The 19,023-nt window shown below is 33.4% G+C and overlaps 1 long non-coding RNA gene across 2 annotated transcripts; it reads right to left on the reverse strand.

The window, feature by feature from the left end:
* Positions 1 to 337: 337 nt before the first annotated feature.
* LOC117327465 lies at positions 338 to 17,742 on the reverse strand. 2 transcript variants are annotated; one of them, XR_004532643.1, is made up of 4 exons: positions 17,728 to 17,742; positions 7,119 to 7,485; positions 595 to 716; positions 338 to 477 (listed from the first exon to the last, which is right to left on the reverse strand). It is a non-coding gene; the product is annotated as an uncharacterized LOC117327465 (long non-coding RNA). The 2 variants fall into 2 exon arrangements; XR_004532642.1 differs by lacking the exon at positions 17,728 to 17,742 and adding an exon at positions 12,087 to 12,101.
* Positions 17,743 to 19,023: the final 1,281 nt, after the last annotated feature.

Raw genomic sequence — 19,023 nt, forward strand, 5'->3', positions numbered from 1 at the left:
ATATATTTTCTGCAATGAGAATAGATTAAGAATATAAAGACTTGCATTTATTTTATAATTAATGTTACTAAACAGAAAAAGGCTATAATTATATTAACAAACTGAAAATATTTGAAAAATAACATATTTCCCAATAGCTGGTATCGTAGGAAACGACTGATACGAGTCTTCCTGCTTAATCGAGATCCCCTTCTGTGTATTTCTTGTTCATCCTATATTCCACTACGTTTCTTTCTTTTCTTGTTAATCAGTTCTTCTATGATGGGCAATCTGGTGGTGTTTATTGACAAATATAAAATATTAACTATGTGTTATATCAATAACAACAAAAACTGGATAGTAAAAACAACAAACAAGACTTTAATAACCAAAGCCATAAAGAAATTAAATAATCACGAGAAAGGTTCTATAAAGGGAGTATATTGGCCACCTCGCACCCTTTGTGGCGGATCCCGAACCGGAAGTAGCATGCTCATACTGAAATGAAAGAATACACATATAAAACATAAATTCGATATATGGTATTTACGTTTGATAATTGAAATTTATAACTGATCAACAAATATTTTATCGATACGATCGAAGGAAACTTACATTGTCATCCTGTCTCAATCGGAAGTGATGTCAAGGACTCGGAAGTGGTGTAGTAGTTGTTGTTGTCGTCGTGGTCGTGGTTGTGGTTGTTGTGGCTGCCTTACGGATACATGAAGCATCAACTGCAATATGAGATAACAAAAAATGTGTTAATTAACAAGTCAATCATTAGTTACGGTCAGCCCTGCAGCATAATACAATTCACAGAAAATAAAGACTTTGTTCATTTTCGTAAAATCTCCATTACTTTTTAAAATCTGTAAATTGTGTTTCATAAAGTACAAAGGGAGATTAATTTCCACATAGGACTAAACGCATGAAAAAGGTCACAACTCCACATCTCGATAGCGAACGGACGCGGCAATGGCACTCAGCTCTTTAACTCTGAACTGCATCTTTCAACAGTGTTTCAAATTATCTAGGTCTAACGCATATCGCATATGTACTGTTTACCAATGTACTGGTAAGAGTATTGATCATCAGTTGATCATAAAACCTGATGAAAACGCATCGCTTATCGTTACAAAGTCGATCACGTTTCTTCTGCAGCAAAGAAATGTCTGGAAGTTAAACCGGTACTATTACAGGAGCCTAGTCACCGGAAATAGTACCAAAACAGTACTAGGATAAGTAAGTGAATGTATTGATTGCCTAGGCAATGAATATTAGCACACTAACTGGGCAATTGCTAGCCTATTTTTCCCACCTCGACCTGACGTTTCGGGAAAATACATATACTATATATATAACGTAGGTAGAGAACATTTTTATTTTCCTGCTTATGATAATTATATGTACCAATTTCCATACCTTTAATAATGAAAGATATGAACGACAAATAAGTGATATGACTATTAACCACAGGTATTTTTTAAAGTGGCTATTGATAAAGATGGGGAGATTATTTCAAAATAAATGGTTAAGTGAAGAAAAACACTAAATTAAATAATAATGCAATTGTGAAATTCTGAAATAAACATTACTTTTATACAGTACCATGAATCAACCAGTTTTTGAATTTCATAATTTTTTTGAATCGAGGACCTCATTTTTATCGTCGACATATGAGAATGATGATATCCCAGAAGAAGAATGAAACGTCAATTTTATGCTGTGTGTATTTTACGACCATTTTGTGTCGAACGGAAGTACTAGGTCGCACCTCTTTGGGCGTTTAAACGGTCGTAAATTGACCAAACTCTAACATTATTTTTTTCATTTATTTAGAGCAACTCCGGGGATCGGTTTAATCAGTTCATATTCGCAAATAAAGATAAATGGGCGAATGTGACAATATCATGGCTTTCATGGTTAATACAATGCTCTCATGACACCGCTCAATTGAAAAAATATAATTGAAGCTTTAGGTAAAATAAATCTAAAGAAATTAACACTGTTTTATAACCTGATCGCATGCTATCAAGCATTTTAGTAATTATGGGCGAGTTAATTTCAAATGCAGAAATTGAACATTAAACATATGTATTCGGAGTTAGGGTTGATTTGTAAGTCGCCTGACCAGATCTAGTTGTTATGTACAAATCAATTGTAGAAATTGACACACAGGGTGAAGGCTGTTTACATTTCTTATATAAAGCTTACGTAAACTGATAAACATCAAACACACTAAATCTATTGCCAGTCGCCAACTAGCCGACGAAATAACATTTCCTTCTTTCATTAACTACGACATGCAATGCAGATTAATTTGAAGGTCGTTCATATGATTACTTGACACATGAACTAAGAACGATACGAAGAAAATTTACAACACTTTTTTTAAAACACAAACCTAGTTTTCTATGTATGAATAGATTTTCTCGGTGATGCCTCCTCTCGCCCTAGACTGTAAACTATACACAAAAACATAAAAATTACACCATTACATATGACTTTAGAAATAAATACGGCTGAAGTAACCATAGCTTGTTATATAGCATTAATATTTATATTTATTCCGATAGTGAGCTAATTTGCATCATGTTGTTTCGATTGCCTTGGCATCTCCAGTACTGCCTAGGAGTTAAAAGTGGAAAGTGGAAAATGTAACCCGACCTTCACAAAGATGAGGTAGTTAACGTCATATTCATTCTATTTGATAACTTGGTATATCGAATGCAATGTATTATCATACTTGTGTTATTTAGTTTGATAGCAAAGAATTCTCTCCACAATGTTTTCATGCTAATTTATTGTATTTGACGGATACATATGAACGTGATTTCTATAGTTTAAACACATTTCCTGGCAAAGTGTATTATTCAGCTTTTAATCTGGTACAACCACATCATATCGCGAACGAAAATTCCACCACTGCTGAATGCGTAATATGTTATCTAGATCTAGAAAGCGATTTAGATCATGTTACACTTAATTTTTCCTATGGACTTGTTATCATTGACGCAAACCTCCTACTCCAATTTTGTAATTTCATTGATTTCCCAGAATTCGACATATAATTACACCAAGTTTCTTTTAAAACATGTCCTATAAACCTGTTCAAATGTGTTTAAGAGAAAGGTATTGTCTGCGAAAAATGAAATTTGAGTCCGATGTAAAATAGAACTGGGTGTTCTCATTTTTTTCTTTCAAAGTAACGCATACTTGTCAATTGAATTCATGTGTTTTTGTCAATCTGTAAATCTATATAATTTTTATATCACATAGAATATTCTATGTTCAGTAAATATCCGCTCCTGACAATTTGATGTCTCTTTGATTTGACATAACGATTGAACACGGCTTGCGTCATTGACAATTAGAAAGCGTTTGCCCAGCCAGAAAATATAGTGTCTTTTCCACTTTTCAGGATCTCTGCATTTATCTTTTTGTTGATCCTATTGTCATTGTTTTTGTTTAAAGGTTGCACATCGATCCTTACAACAAGGAGAGTTAGACCTGGTGTTCTAGAAGGATGAGCGTCATCTCCTTCAAACGTAAATCTAGGTTATGTCGTGTTCTCGAAACGAGAATCGGGCTGTGAACACTGAAGGCACATCAACAAGTACCAAACAAAGGCAACATCCTAAACTAATGTAACTCTAAATATATCTCTATTATGTGAGACAGGATATGACTACTACTGTCCAAAATATAGTATAGAGTACAATGTAGAAAACCACCAGCTTCTTTATATGAGTGGCTATGTACAATCCAGTAAATGCTAGCTTGAAATAACAACGAACAAAAAAGAAAAGTCGTTAGAGCTAACAAATGACATTAGAAACTTACATGTGAGCAAATGAATCAGACGTATAGGCAAAGTCACGCAATAGATACTTTAACATGTACGTGGTCTAGCTGTGACTAATTCACAAGTAATATGTTTATTGTGTAATACCTAAATGTTTCTTAAGTGCAATCTTCACCTTGAGTGTGCGGATGTCGAAATCATCTTTATTATTATAGTTTGACATTAAAACAAAATAGAAATCATCGCGTAATAATAATCGTAAGTGTAAGCAAAATGAACCGACTATTAAAGAATTGTAAATGGTATATCCATTATAGGTGTGATTTCATAAGTATTCCATGGTTAACATTACCTTAGTGATTTTTCGCTATATTGTTATGGAGTTGTAGAGTTTCTTTAATAGAAAAGGTATTTAGGCCTAATCTATGTTCTATATATAATGCAGAGTTATATTGTTGTGCTTGATTGACATATTTCTACGATTTACAGGTTTTATGACAGTATCCGGAACACACATTAATTTTTAAAATATTTTGTTTTGTAACATTTAGACAATTGGTGTCAGAAGCTGTACGCTTAATAGCATGCATAAACTTGTAATGTAGTTACCCTTACTAATTTGTATATTCTCTGTTCTTTGTACTTCCCCATACATATTTTGACATTTCTTTTGATATATTTCGATTTTTGGTCTCCTCCTATCGTCAACATTTTGGGGTCCTTAACATCACTAACGAGTCCTAGAAGGAATACTGAACAAACTATGGTGCAGTCTAATTCTTTTGGGCTCTACTGTCTCTAACCCACAATAGGTTATGCAATGTGCGAATATCCTTTGTGCCTTGTGTACAGCCCTTTTTACATTCGAAAAAAAATAGTACAACGTCTCAAGGAATGATACAGACATCCTAATTGTTTTTGCAAAGACCTTTCAAAATTCCCGTGAATAGTTGTTACTGTTTTGAGAATCTTTTCATTAGACCTTTTGACATTCTATGTACATGTAATTGGTGTAATTTACTGATTGATCACAGCAACTTATTACCGAAAGTGATCCACCATGCAATTACTAAAATTGGGCTATTTGCGTTTTGTATAACAAAGAATCATTTGTATGAATTTGACCCATCCTGTTTTGTCTATTTAACTACAAGAGAATTGTCTAATATAGTTCGTTGGACTCCGGGGGAAATGTATGGTTCAGATTTCACTTCAATAAAATAACTGGACATTTAGGAAATGTGTCGTATTCTCTCTTGGAAAACGATATGTAAATTGGGTAGTGTGTAAACTGTAATACGGCAGTGTGGCGGATATAATATGTGTGAGATGAACGACAAGATAATCTCAGTTTACAGAGTAGTCAAAACCATTGTACTTTCTCCTCCGTCCAAAACTTATTTCTCACGGCTTTATTGTTTTGTTAGTCCCTCTGCGTCATTTCAGGTCTCGGGTCAAATAAATATTCTTTTAAAGTAAAAGTAATATGATTTGCCATTAAATCTGTCTTATCTATATAGTTTGTGGTTAAATCGTCTCCTTAGACACAATATAACACTTTTAAGGTACATTTACATTGTCAAGCAATACGTCTATTTAGCATTTAATGTGTTTCAGAAAAACGAATTACAACATAAATCCTCATTAAATCCTATATACTTTATATATATATATATTAAAATGTTTGTTTCGATTAAAAGAAGAGCTACATTTGTTACTTAACAACTACATAATTAATGAACAGTGAAGCACATTATAATAAGTGTTCCCAGCTAAATGGGCCTAAGCGTACATTTTCGTTGTGTTGGTTACCATTAGACTTAACAAGCTTGAGTTGCATAATGTATCGGCTTTATTGTCGCGATGATCCCAAGAGGAACGGGGTTTTCGCTAGTGTAATATATTTCTTGTCATTAAAAGATAAAGCAAATCTTTCGTCTAGAAATAGTGTGGCTATTTGTATGAAGGTATTACTCGTATGACGTCACGAGAAATCATGATATTAAGGTTTTATAATATACTTGTGCTGTACCGCTAAATTATCATTAGATCATTCCCAATAATAAGAAGACTTTAAGATTTTGAAGATAGAGATGAGTGTTTCACCCTAATTCGTTCAATCGTTCAGGAATGATAATATAAAAAAAAGTCTTCATGAGTTTCCATGGTTCATTTACGCATTAGACATATATCTATATTAAGAAAACAATTTTTCTAATTGTGAATAATCAATCAGTCTTGAATAACACAGAACGAGTGTGAAATTAAAACTTCATGTTTTCGTTGAATATACATTAAGACAATTAAAATGTGTAAGTAAAATGTATTGTTACTATAAAGATATTACGTATATATCAATCTTTAAGTCTCTGTATAAATATTCCTTCCATTTTATAGAGAAAACATCTCACTCAGTATTAATGTGTTAAAAGATGTCAATGAATTATCATTTTAACACGTTTTTAATTTCCTTTTAATAACCTTTGATAATAGTTTTCTTATTGTAACAATTTTAATGCATAGTTTTCCTTTTTTCTAAATAATATACATGTCACGCAATATATTGCTTCAAAGTATTTATAACGCCAAACTTAATCGTGACAAAAAGATGCAGATTAATCATAAATGATTATGTTGTCTTTCACTTACAATATACATTTAGTTAAATCACAAGCTATTAAATATATGACTTTAGTACTGCAAACTTCAACTGCAAAACTATTAAATATTTAAAGAAAAATAATTTTTTTAATTATTAGGGAGAAAATTTATATTTCTTTGCATTGGTTTCCTTTGCTTCTTATACTTGGCATTTGATCAACATTTCTCTTGTGGTTTTCCCAAAATAAAAACAGGCCTAGTTTCTAAAATGCTCACATGCACTAAGTTTATCGTTGAACTTTTAATTATCTAGTTAGTGACATCTTCTATCTAAATCACCGGTATCGCACGTTTTATTCATTATTTTCATTACCTTGAAACCGCCATTCTAACAAACATTAAAATAATCATAAAACGAATCTTAAAAATGTTAGCATACAATGGAATACTCAGGTAAAACATTCACATATATTTTATAACTTCATGCACACACAGGTATTTCAAAGATAATATAAAAACCAGTTTTTCTTTCCGAACCAAACCCATAAAGAGAAATTTATTACATTCAATATCCGTTTTTTATCAGTAGATTTTGTGTCCTAGTTTTAAGTTACAAAGATCATTTAGAGCGGTAAAGATAATCTATCAGTTTTCCTTGTACGAAACGAACTTTATCTGAAATTTAAAAAACACATATAAATACAGTAGATTAAATAAATAGGTGCCTCACCTGTCGAAACGCAAACCAATACAAATATGCAGATGAGAAGAAGAAAAGTCCATGTCCACATTGAAAGTTGTCGTGACATTGTAACTGAGTTTGGCGAAATGTCAATACTATATCCGTTAATATAACTCCACTGGGCTAGTGTGTCCAGTCGGGCAGAGGAAACATTAATCTAGCGGAGATCTCTCCCCTATTTAGTTTTTAAGGCAATGTCACATGACGTCTATTAGTGAATCAACTGTCAAATTAACTCGTCGTACCAACCAGGACGAAGTGTTTGTTAGGAGCTGTGTGTGAGCTACCCAAGGTGATGTGTGTGTCACCCATCAACTACATCAAGACGTATTTATCACAAGGGAGCGTCTCATATCTGAAAAGAAAGCATCTGCCCGTAAAATCCACATACAAGTACATACATACATCTTTAATACAAATTATTACAAAAAATATCAAAGGTAAATCCGAAAAGAATTCACAGATTTTAATACATAAATGGGTGTGTTAGAATAAGGACAATTTTGAAAGAATACGCCTTTATAGTATAAACATGAGGGTAGAAGGGAAGGTATGAATATTAACTTTAAATAGAAGATAGTAGATACAAAACAATACTAGATAAACACAAAGAGAAGAGAAGAACACAATGTTAAAACCAGAATTCAATAAATAAAGAAATTAATAGAAGTAAATTTTACCAACAACAATTAAATAAACGTTGATATTTAATGTTTTTCTTTATAACAATACACAAAGAAATTCTGAAAACCAAGGCTAGGGTAGCTTAACTGTTGCATGTCCGATAATTGGGATTACTACCTTTTTAAACGATTCATTTTTTTTTTATTAAAACTGAATTTTAGTAAGTTGATATAGAGCTATGAAAAAAATATATAATAAAATGAAAATAAAAAGTTCTTTCGCCGACAAGCTACCCACACGTTTCTCTGGTTTGGAGTCATACACTGTATAAAGTCGCAAACCGATCTGTTTTACCCATAGCTCTTATACTCATAACGCTATGGGGTTTTAAACGTTAAATTTATAAAATATAGTCACACATGATAAGGAGTATGATAAGAAGTCTCACATTGCTTTGTTTTATCCATTACTATTGTTTTAAAGTCTTCTATGGTTTAAGACTGTTACATATATAGATATACCGTTAATTGGGATCAATTGGCGTGGGCTCAATCTGGCGTATTTTGATAAATCAAAGTGTTCAATTTTAGTGTGTCTAGATTTCCATAAACATGTGTCAAAATTCAGAAGTGTTCATATCCATGATGCAAGATCGATCTGTTGCAATATTTGAATTTATGTGTTTCATACAAATAGGACTAAAATAAAACTACATGTAAGTTACCTCAATACATGGTAGTGTGTCTGGCATGGAAATGTATTATAAATTACATGCACAGCTAGTATGGTAGGTTCATGTCCAGATAACCGACAATGACGACAGTAGGGTCAAGTTTCCTGATCATTCTAATTGATAAATACCGTTTTGTGGGGCTAACAGTTTTCATCAGCGGTATTAAGTTTTCTGTTACATGATTAAAAACAACACCTTTCAAACACCCGTTAGCTTTACGCGTTAATGCTCATTGATAAAAACGTATGAAGACTAATTTTGAAGGGAACAGTTTTGATAATAAATATTTATCTATTAAACCGTCGTGTTATGGATTCGAACAAAAAAACGACCCAATATAAGCTACTGTTTGATAAGTTTTTAGAGAGAAATTCGGCTAACCATGTCTTTGGCTGTGTCACTTAAGTAATATATACATTTTAATAATTTTATGCCCATTTTAACATTAGAGTTAACTTCAAACAAATCCGCCTAACAGATGCACAGATATATCTATATCGTGCACATTAAAATAAACCCATAAACACATAGAAACATTAAATTTTCTTATATGGCATCTTTACTTCAATCTTTTCGGTGACGCAGCATATCTTCTTACAGGAAAAGTGAAAATATCACACAATATAAAATTATAATTTGTCATTCTATATTATCGTCTGTCATCAAAGATGTACTATATCAGGGAGCCTCTGACGTTTACTACAATATAAATCCTGTATGCTTATAAAAAATGTCCAACTGAGTGCATTTCATTAATACTTCGTATATGAAAAATACATAAATATATGTGTTTCATTTATCAACCAATCAATTTAATAGGTAGGTGTGATAACATTTTCCCTATTCATCAAGTTCCTACTGAATATTAAAACAGACGTGTGTATCAGGTGTTGAAATGTTTTGAATATTTAGAGTGAATACACGCATGCGCCACTCAAAGTAGAAATTAACAGTCAATAAGTTGAACAAGATTATAGTCGATAAGTAGATAAACAAGAGTATATTTGATAAGTAGATAAACAAGAGTATATTTGATAAGTAGATAAACAAGAGTATATTTGATAAGTAGATAAACAAGAGTATATTTGATAAGTAGATAAACAAGAGTATAGTTGATAAATACATAAACAAGAGCATAATTGATAAGTTGATAAAGAAGAGTATAGTTGATAGTTGGATAAATAAGAGTATAATCGATAAATATATAAAGAAGAGTATAGTCAATAAGTTGATAAAGAAGAGTATAGTTGATTAGTAAATAAACAAGAGTATACTCGATAAGGAGATAAACAAGAGTAAGTCGATAAGTAAATAAACAAGAGTACAGTGTACTTTACAATTCACAACACAAATTTTAAATGGCTAATCTACGGATCTATGAACTCTCGAGACACCAGGGCCATTATTTATGAACGTGTACATTTTGTGCTCAGACTCCAATAATTTTTGTGATAAATCTGATATCTGAATTGATATTTACTATTGATTTAAAGACATTTCGGAAAGACTTCATTTCAATGTTTAGATCTTTCTTTTAGACTGCTATTTCGTGATTTAAGCGAGTTTAAACTTGGGTCAAGCACAGATTTAATGTTTAACCATTGTTTCGTGAACACAGGCCCTGATCTTTTTCTCTCTTTTCAATGATCTCCTGTTTTTTTTTCTGTGTCATTCACAGTCCTAGGTCAGAATTACAGTTGCGTTATCGGTTATTCTCTTGCAACCCCCCCCCCCCCCCCCCCCCCCCCCCTCCTTAATCACACACGCACACAAAATAGAAACGGGTTATGGAACTAAAATTGATGGTTCCACTATGAATTTGCTTAAATAAAAAGCGAGTAATCTTCAATTTATTTAACACAAAATACCTATATCCTTGGTTTAAACTACTCGATACGAAACATTGTATTTTGAAAACTGCATATAATCTAACAAAAGAAAAACCCCGGTGTATGTTTTTATTAGGTAAATATATAGAATAACTTGCCATGCACTCTTGTTTCGGTAAAGTATGACTTAACCAATCATCGAACGTTCAATTATTTTTACCTTGTAAATTCAGTTTCAGTATACGCCGAATATATAAAGAATATGTTAAACAAGACGTCGTATGTCTGCGCATTCTTTAGCAATTGATACCGGCCGTTATGGAAATATTGATCGGAATATGAGAAATTGTGGAATTTTTAAGTCGACTACTAACCCATTATTGAAAGAAAAATTAAGCGCGTTTTGTCAGTTTCCGACTTTCAATCGTGACAGGGAAAGAACGGATATACTATAACGTGTACTTAATATTGATTGTGTATTGAATAACATTGAATTTTAAGAACGTGATTATATAAGGGGTCGATCATACACTAGTATTAATAGAAATATATTGTCCCGTGGAAAATGTCCCAGATTTCTCGCTTCCTCGCTTACAATTATCCCGCTAAAGTACCTACGAACTCTTATCGGTCCATCAGAACCATAAAACTTCCCTCATCGTTATTGTCGCCGATTAAACGGCCCAAACAGATTTTCTTTGAAATGATATCTGCTTGTTCAGAAACTTTATTCGCTTTGATCGTAAACAAGGTAATGATCCTTTGTATTTATTTCAGAAATAGTTGTTGATTTACAAAAAAAGTTTATCATTTGGTCACGAATTTCACTAAAATGTGACGATTAAGGTCCTTGTGAAATCTTATCTTATTCTATTATATACTAAAAGTATCATACAATGTACTGTGTAAACGTACAGTGGGAGTGACCGTTTTATTCTTAAATATCATAAGTTATGGACAGTTTTATCTGAATATATGATAATACATGTACATGTATTTGTTTTGAGTACCTATCGTCGGCGGTGTGATACAGGCTATAGGCCCAACATAGAATGTACTGGTGTTTTCAAAGAAGAAATGATCCTCTTTTACTATAAATATAAATACATAAAAGCGTAGGTTTGTTGATAACATGCCTATTTGTGATTGGTCCAATGATATAATGAAAACGTAATTATGTGTACTATCGTTGTCAAACATCAATATATATTTGTATATATTATAACAAAAGTTGTAGTAAGTCTTTTAATTGAAACTACAGTATAAGGAATTATGAAGTTAACATTATGACTTTACACTATGTATCATTATGACTTTACACTTTTTATCATTATGACTTTACACTTTGTATCATTGACTTTACACTTTTTATCATTGACTTCACACTTTGTATCATTGACTTTACACTTTGTATCATTATGACTTTACACTTTGTATCATTGACTTTACACTTTGTATCATTATGACTTTACACTTTGTATCATTATGACTTTACACTTTGTATCATTATGACTTTACACGTTGCATCATTATGACTTTACATTTTGTATGCTATCATTATAACTAAACATTTAGTATATCTAAATCTAATTTAGATTCCATGATCTTCCGCCACTAAATATGTTCATCCTCAACAGATTACTGCAGTAATAATAGTATATATGTGAATATACGCACTCATTCTTCGCGCCGTGTTAAAAATTAAGCATTGATGTTACAAAATATAAAGAAACTTAACTATGAGGGCGAATACCGATGAAATAAGATTACCAATAAAATGTGGCTATTATGTTATTCTTCCATCGATGCGGCTTACAAAGCGGCTCGTCAAGTCGGTGTCACATCCATGACGATGTCCTTCCAATAGCCTCTACAAAACGTCTAATGGCCGAATGTCTGGCTCTCCCTTCAGCTAACTACACTGGCAATAACTGTACAATTCATCCGTTCCTTTGTTTCCTTTTTCATCAAATCATCGTAATTCATTCTCTTTCTCGCGTATGCTCCATTACAATTTTTCTCTCATAGAACTCATAGGCTGAATTGCAGTAAGCATGTCCAAATGTCAAAGCATTAGAGTAATCTGCAAAATATCTGGGGAAATTAGTTTTCTATGTCCATTCTTCGTCTTCTAGGATTGTTATCATACCGTGGTAGCGGCAAATTCACTTGACAATCCCTGTGATCATATTGTTCGTGTCTGAGAAACTAGATTTAACCTCAAACAGCATTCTTTTTTGTTTTCTTCTTCTTTTGTCTCACCACCAGTATCCTTTTACGCGCAACATGCTGTCATGACCAAAACCTGTTATATCTTTTGCTGTAACACTGGGGTTTTTGGCATTCCACACTGATGTTCAGAGACAGATGATAAAGAGTGTCTTAAACGGAACAGCACCAATGTTGTTCTGCATTGGTTCATTCTAAAGTTTCTAATAAATTCTAACTAGCCCATTATTTCATCAACTGAAGAGCTTTCTGCCAGTTTTCCTTATCTTTTCTCCTCCGTACTTCTCACTGAACCTTGAGTCTTAACTCTAATACATTGTCCTCCTTTGAAGCTTGCATAGCCAATGGCATTTTTCAATACAAGTTCCCAATGGTGTTTTTCAGCACTAAAATACTCTCTGCTTTTGCAAAGAACGCTTTCTTCCTGTTCTTGTCACTATCCTTGCCTGTCTGGTTTTTAATATGTTAGAGTCCCACAATGTCTATAATCGCCCACACTTTCCCTCCCCTCCTCAGTAACTAATATCAACAGGAGTTTAAGATGGTTGTTGCCGTCATGGGAATCCCGCACAAGTCTCCAGTTTCAAATATATTTTAACTAACCCATTATTTCCTCAACTGCAGAGCTTTCTAACATCTTTCCTCATCTGGCTGAACATGAATGAAAAGGCAAAGTGGAGCAAACTTGCAAGGTTCAGTGGCAGGTAAAGCTGAAGCCATGACATTCATTATGTACAATGTAGGCAAGGTCAGGACGATTTGGAACAGAAATGTCTAGGCCCCATCGAGATTACTTTAAAACCAAACAGACCAAATCGCTTCAGAACATATTTGATGCTGTTCTGTTTACGACACTATCCCATCGTCTGTCTCTGTACATCAGTGTGGAATGACAAGAACCGAATTGTACGCTATGTGACCAGACTTGTTTTTTGTTTGTTTTTTTTTTCGTTTTTTTCCCATTTTTTCCCAAATCATCTCAGTACAGGATGAAAGATAATGTTTCAGCAAGACATATAATACTTCAGGAGGTCATGGCGGTGTACTGAGATAGATGTTTTCGTCATTGCAATACCGCATAGCTGTCTTCTTTTATCTCGGTTGTAGCCTACACATTTCTGTTCCAAATCTTCCTCTGCTTGCCTACATTATACGTAATTGACGTTATGGCTTTCTCTTTACTTTCCGCTGACCCTTGCAAGTTTGTTCATTCTCCTTGTCCATTCATATTCAACCATTCCCTAGCTCCCTGCCGCTCACGACATAAACATATTGGGTGCTCTTGTTACTCAAGCTCAACTTAGTGCTAATTGCTGGCACCGAAGCTTGTTGAAGGCTCTGAATACTGCTGGTCGACTACTGACTGTATTTTTATTTCTATGTCTCATCGTAATCAGCGTTTACCTGTGGCTGCATTTTGGATCTGTTTTGGTTGCTATCAAGTCTCTGATAATTTCCTCGCATTGGCGTCTACCATCAACATAAGCTCTCGTGCTGTTTGGACCAACGTACGTTCTGTCAGTAATCCGCCCGATTGAGCCTCTAGTCCATCCGCTCCCCAATGAATTGGTTCTGTTTGTGATGGTATATACTTACTTCCCTCCATGATAATTTGATAAAATAGACGTCAGGTCCAATATTTGTATTGTGACACAATTCATATCAAATTCAATAAGATGATGTTCACATTTCCTGTCAAGGCCTCCTCGGGCCTATCTGTAAATACCATATCTAACTTCTTATTAACAGCAGTGAAATATCCGGACGTGTTTCATCGGATGTCTGAGATCTAGAGTGACAGTTTATCACCCGTTGGGGTCCGCTGGCATAGTCCAGTCTTGAGTTGAGTTAATTCGGAGGCAAAGGCAGCAAATGTACAATAAAATGACACAATACTAAAATATAACGTATTGTATAACAATAAACAATGTCAACAAACACCTTTCACACCAATCAAATACATATTGATCTCAACGAAATCTATCATAAAATAATATATATTATACAAGGTTTAACTCGAGTGTACATCTATAGTCTCGAGTATGATACAACCGATATTGAATCGGGAGAAACAGGGTGTGTTTCGAGATTGATACATCCGCGCTATCTTTTTTATGGAACATCTGTGACTTAAATCTCTAACACTGAAGCTTTGACGAATTCAGGACAAATAAATTCTGAAATGAAATCATAAAATTGCGCAGAATAAAAACTTATTTAAGATTTTTTTTATGACATGAGAAACACACAGAAAATAAAATTTGTTGTGTGGGTGTCAATATTCTGATTTTGTTTTATTGGGGGGAATCTGCGTTTGTGTAAGTATTAGGGTTATTTTCAAAGTTAAATCAGAGTAGTATTCATCTACTGTACATGTCGCGCAATATACTTCTTCTTGGTGTCCATTCACCCGTATTAAACCATTAAGTCATCCTACACGAAATTCCTATACATGGACCTAATTTTGTTAGTTTGTATACCTTCTCAGTTTCGCTGGGAGATACATCACGTGCCATAAATACAGAGTACCTTATTGCAGCCTTGATTTATGAAAGCTAATTTAAGCTGCAAGATACGCATCACAGACTCTTGAAATATGCTAATGAGTATGCAAATTAGGTTGATTGGTTATTAAGATAGATATAGACTGCAATAGATTATGTGTATAAGTGGGCACCTGCTTTGGTGATGACGTGTTATACAAAAACTCTGTCTCGAAACTCTAACCGGAATCGTAAAGCATTCCATAATTGAATATACAGTAATATATGAACAGAATTTTGACAGGTTTTATGACGAATAATTTGTTTTCATGAAGTTTACTACGTCCAAACCGATACTGCCTTAACTTACTGCAATATCTAGAGCCCGTTGATCTTTTGAAGTCCCAGTTATTGCTAGTTGTTATTTTTTAAATTTTATTTTTATCATTTTTTTATATTTTATTCGAAACCCTTGTCAACAAAGTATTTTTTGTGATACGTGTATTTGCAAACATCTGCAAGTGTATTAGCATGTTAAAATCTGTATCATAAAATATACGTTACAAAAATGATAAACAGTGAATCATTCCATCTTTCGACCCGTATGTTGATGCCGTCGAACTTGTTTTTCTCGTATACTAGATTTATACTAGATTTACTGAAAGTATGCGTAACGATTAAACGCTATAAAAATATAAAAAATGTTTTACTTGATCTGGGAAGAAAATCCTCCCATTTCATTGGAAAGTTAACGCCACGTGGTAATCGTATATATTTCTATAGTCGGTAGTGACATTTCGAGAATTTGAATGTCCTTTGCAAATTGTTTGTAACACAGAGCTGTTCCTCTTCTCAAAACAATCCATAATAATTATACAAATCAGAGAGATATACCTGGTTTGTAATAAATGTTCTACTATAATATAAACATGTTTGTATTGTTCTCAGTTTCGGAAGAATCTATCATTTCTGCTTCACGATTACCAGTGATAACAATCACAACTCTAGAAATATCCAGTTACATTTATATCTATGCTTTTACATTTGCCGAGAAGCACAGTACATATTTCATCCCAGAGATCTTAAATTTCATAGCACTCCATCTCATGTAGATTCAGATTATTTTAGTTCTTTGTGTTTTTCAACACACCAGAGCGAAGACAATACCTATCTGTCAACAACGTGGGCTGATTGATATGTTGAGTATTGAAGGAGGTACTCCAGAATGTTCTTTTTTTAAGTTCTCCGACTATATAGGGCCGTGTACTCAAGGACTGGCCTCATTTGGTTAATTTCTATCGACTAGGTAGCACTCTAGAATAAACAAGACAAGCGGCTTTTCCAAAATTGCAAAAACAGAAGAGTCACAGAAAGATGTATAGCCAGCAGAGTTGGCATTTCACAGAAAGAGGAAAGAGGCCATTCTGACCGAGGATCCTGCAATGAGGAAGCTTTCGGCCCGATGGGTACCAAGACTTCTGACAGTTAATCGCGTGCTAATTTTAACATTTTGAGGAAGATCCTGCCAACTGCCAAAGGATTTTTTTAAACAATGCGACCCCTGTGACCATAAAAATAGGTCAGGGCCATTTATAGGAAACTTACCACACTTCTTCCTAATCCGAAGCCTTTCAAAACCCTGATATTAGCAAAATCGACCTTCGGATCAACTCCATCACAGGAACCTGATGGGAAAATAGCAGGCTCTTGGTCTTATATATAATGGAAGAATGATTCTCAAAATTTCCCCCATTTGACTCCCATGACCTTTAAAATAGGCCAGGTCAATAATATCAGGAAACTATAGCAATTGAGACATACTGGTAAAATATAAGGCCTCCAGGTCTTACAGAACATGAGAAGATGATTCTCAAGAGCATTCTCTGTATTTGACCCTTGTGACCAAGGAGATATGTGAAGGTCAATTATATGAAGAAACTTTAAAGCACTGTCCTAGATACCCTCCTGCAAAATATAAGACCTCTGGGTTTTCTACAACTTTCTGGAGATTCTGGAAGTTTTACAAGTGTTTAACCCCTGTGACGTTAAAAATAGTTCAAGGTTATTTATACAAGGGAACTTTGTAACAATTCATCCATAATCCAAGGTACCTGCAGGCAAAATATAAGGCATTTGGGTCATATGGAATTTGAGAAGAATGTTCATATTTTAAACTTATTTGACCCCAGTGACCTTGAGAAAAAGTTATTCATGAGGAAACTTGAATGTATAGCCAAGGCACCTCCTGGTCAAATATCAGTACCTAGTTGCTTATCGTTTTCAAGAAAAGGTTTAAAACTGATGGATGGACGGACGCTGAACCACTCCTACACCATACTATATAACCAAGTTTTATCATGGACGCTGGACAACCACTCCTATACACCATACCATATAACCAAGTTTTATCAATTTATATATACTACATGATTCTTGTTGTTCAATAATTTCCCACCTCAATCTAGCAATGTCGTATTCCCATATCATTTTCAAAGTTGCTCATATCCTGAACTAATGCATTCTGACACATTCATTTCACAGTTTAAAACAAATTTCATTTGTACATTAAATACTTATTACCACTTGCAACTTAATATTCTATTAATGATTCAGTGAATTAGACTGAGAATCTGAAAACTAATGCAAACAAAATCTGACAATCAATCTTGAAATTACAGTGTAAAAAAATACACACTTACCAATATGATAATTTTCTTTTAACAGGAAAAGACCATAGATTGAAAATTTTCCCATCTTGGCTTCTCCATTCATACAAGAAAATTGGGGAAATATCCTACTGGTAATGTCCTGTATTAGTTAATTGACAAAAATTACTGTGCAGAAATCTGAAGTGAATAGTTTACAACAAATACTAATTTTTTAAAATCCAAATGTTTTTGCAAAGAAAATTGTAACTAGGAGAAAATGATATTTTAAAATATTGTATTCAAAATAATTGCCATATTATAATATTTTTATTTTTGAGGTTTTAAGTTATTTCAATAAGATCAATTCAGTTTGTTTCTTATCTCTTTTTGAAAGAGGCAGGGAAATGCACAGGTAAGGTGGTATACCTCCGAAATAAAGGACATGTATAGGACACAAAATGGGTCTAATGTAGTCCCCGATCGTGGGCAAGATAGAGACCCTGTCATAATAAAGCCGGATTTAAGGATTTAATACTCAAGTTTTGTACTGTTTCCTATCATTATGGTGCAATTTACCTGTCATCTGCTTAATTTGAAATGACGAATAGGTGCTTAGCACCATCAGGTAATAGCATATTGCTTTCTAGGCTTCTTAGTTGTCAAAATCTTCTCAAGATACAAATCTAATAACTGGAATACCAGTGCTAGAAAAGTGAACTTATAAACCTGTTTTTTTTTTTAATTTCAAAAAGGATTCATCAATTATAAGTCTGGCTATTGTACCAGTTGGTTCTATGAGAATACACAGAAAATACACACAATATTGCATTTGTTTATTGTGAATTTCATTGATTTTTTTGTGTGTGGAAATGTCTGAAAAGTTTCATGTTCCACTAAAACCTTGAAGCGTCATTTACGACTGCACATGTCACATGTCAGAAATGTATGTGATCAATTAAAAAAAAACAGTCGTTGATTTCTGACATTATGTCATTGGTAAAATAGAATTTTGATTTGCGATCAATTTTCACTGACACCTTGAGCACGTTGAGATATACTCATACATCTTGTACCTGAATGCCTACAATTACAGCTGTCAAAACAATTTCACTTAGACCAGGTGTAATTGTCCATTTTAAATGTATAGTTCTGTAAATTATTTTCAAAACAGGATCAGTGTAAATATCTTCAAAAATGACATTATTGAAATGAACTTGAGGTGCAAAACAGACAAATTTTGTTGTAGACAAGATAAGGACAAGCCCAGGTATTGATAAATTGGAGACAGTCTGTAAGAAATCCAGTTTTAGATACGTATAATATTGCCTAAGTAAGAATGTGTTTAGA

This window comes from Pecten maximus, chromosome 5 (genome assembly GCF_902652985.1).
Source record: "Pecten maximus chromosome 5, xPecMax1.1, whole genome shotgun sequence".
Classification (NCBI taxonomy): Eukaryota; Metazoa; Mollusca; class Bivalvia; order Pectinida; family Pectinidae; genus Pecten; species Pecten maximus.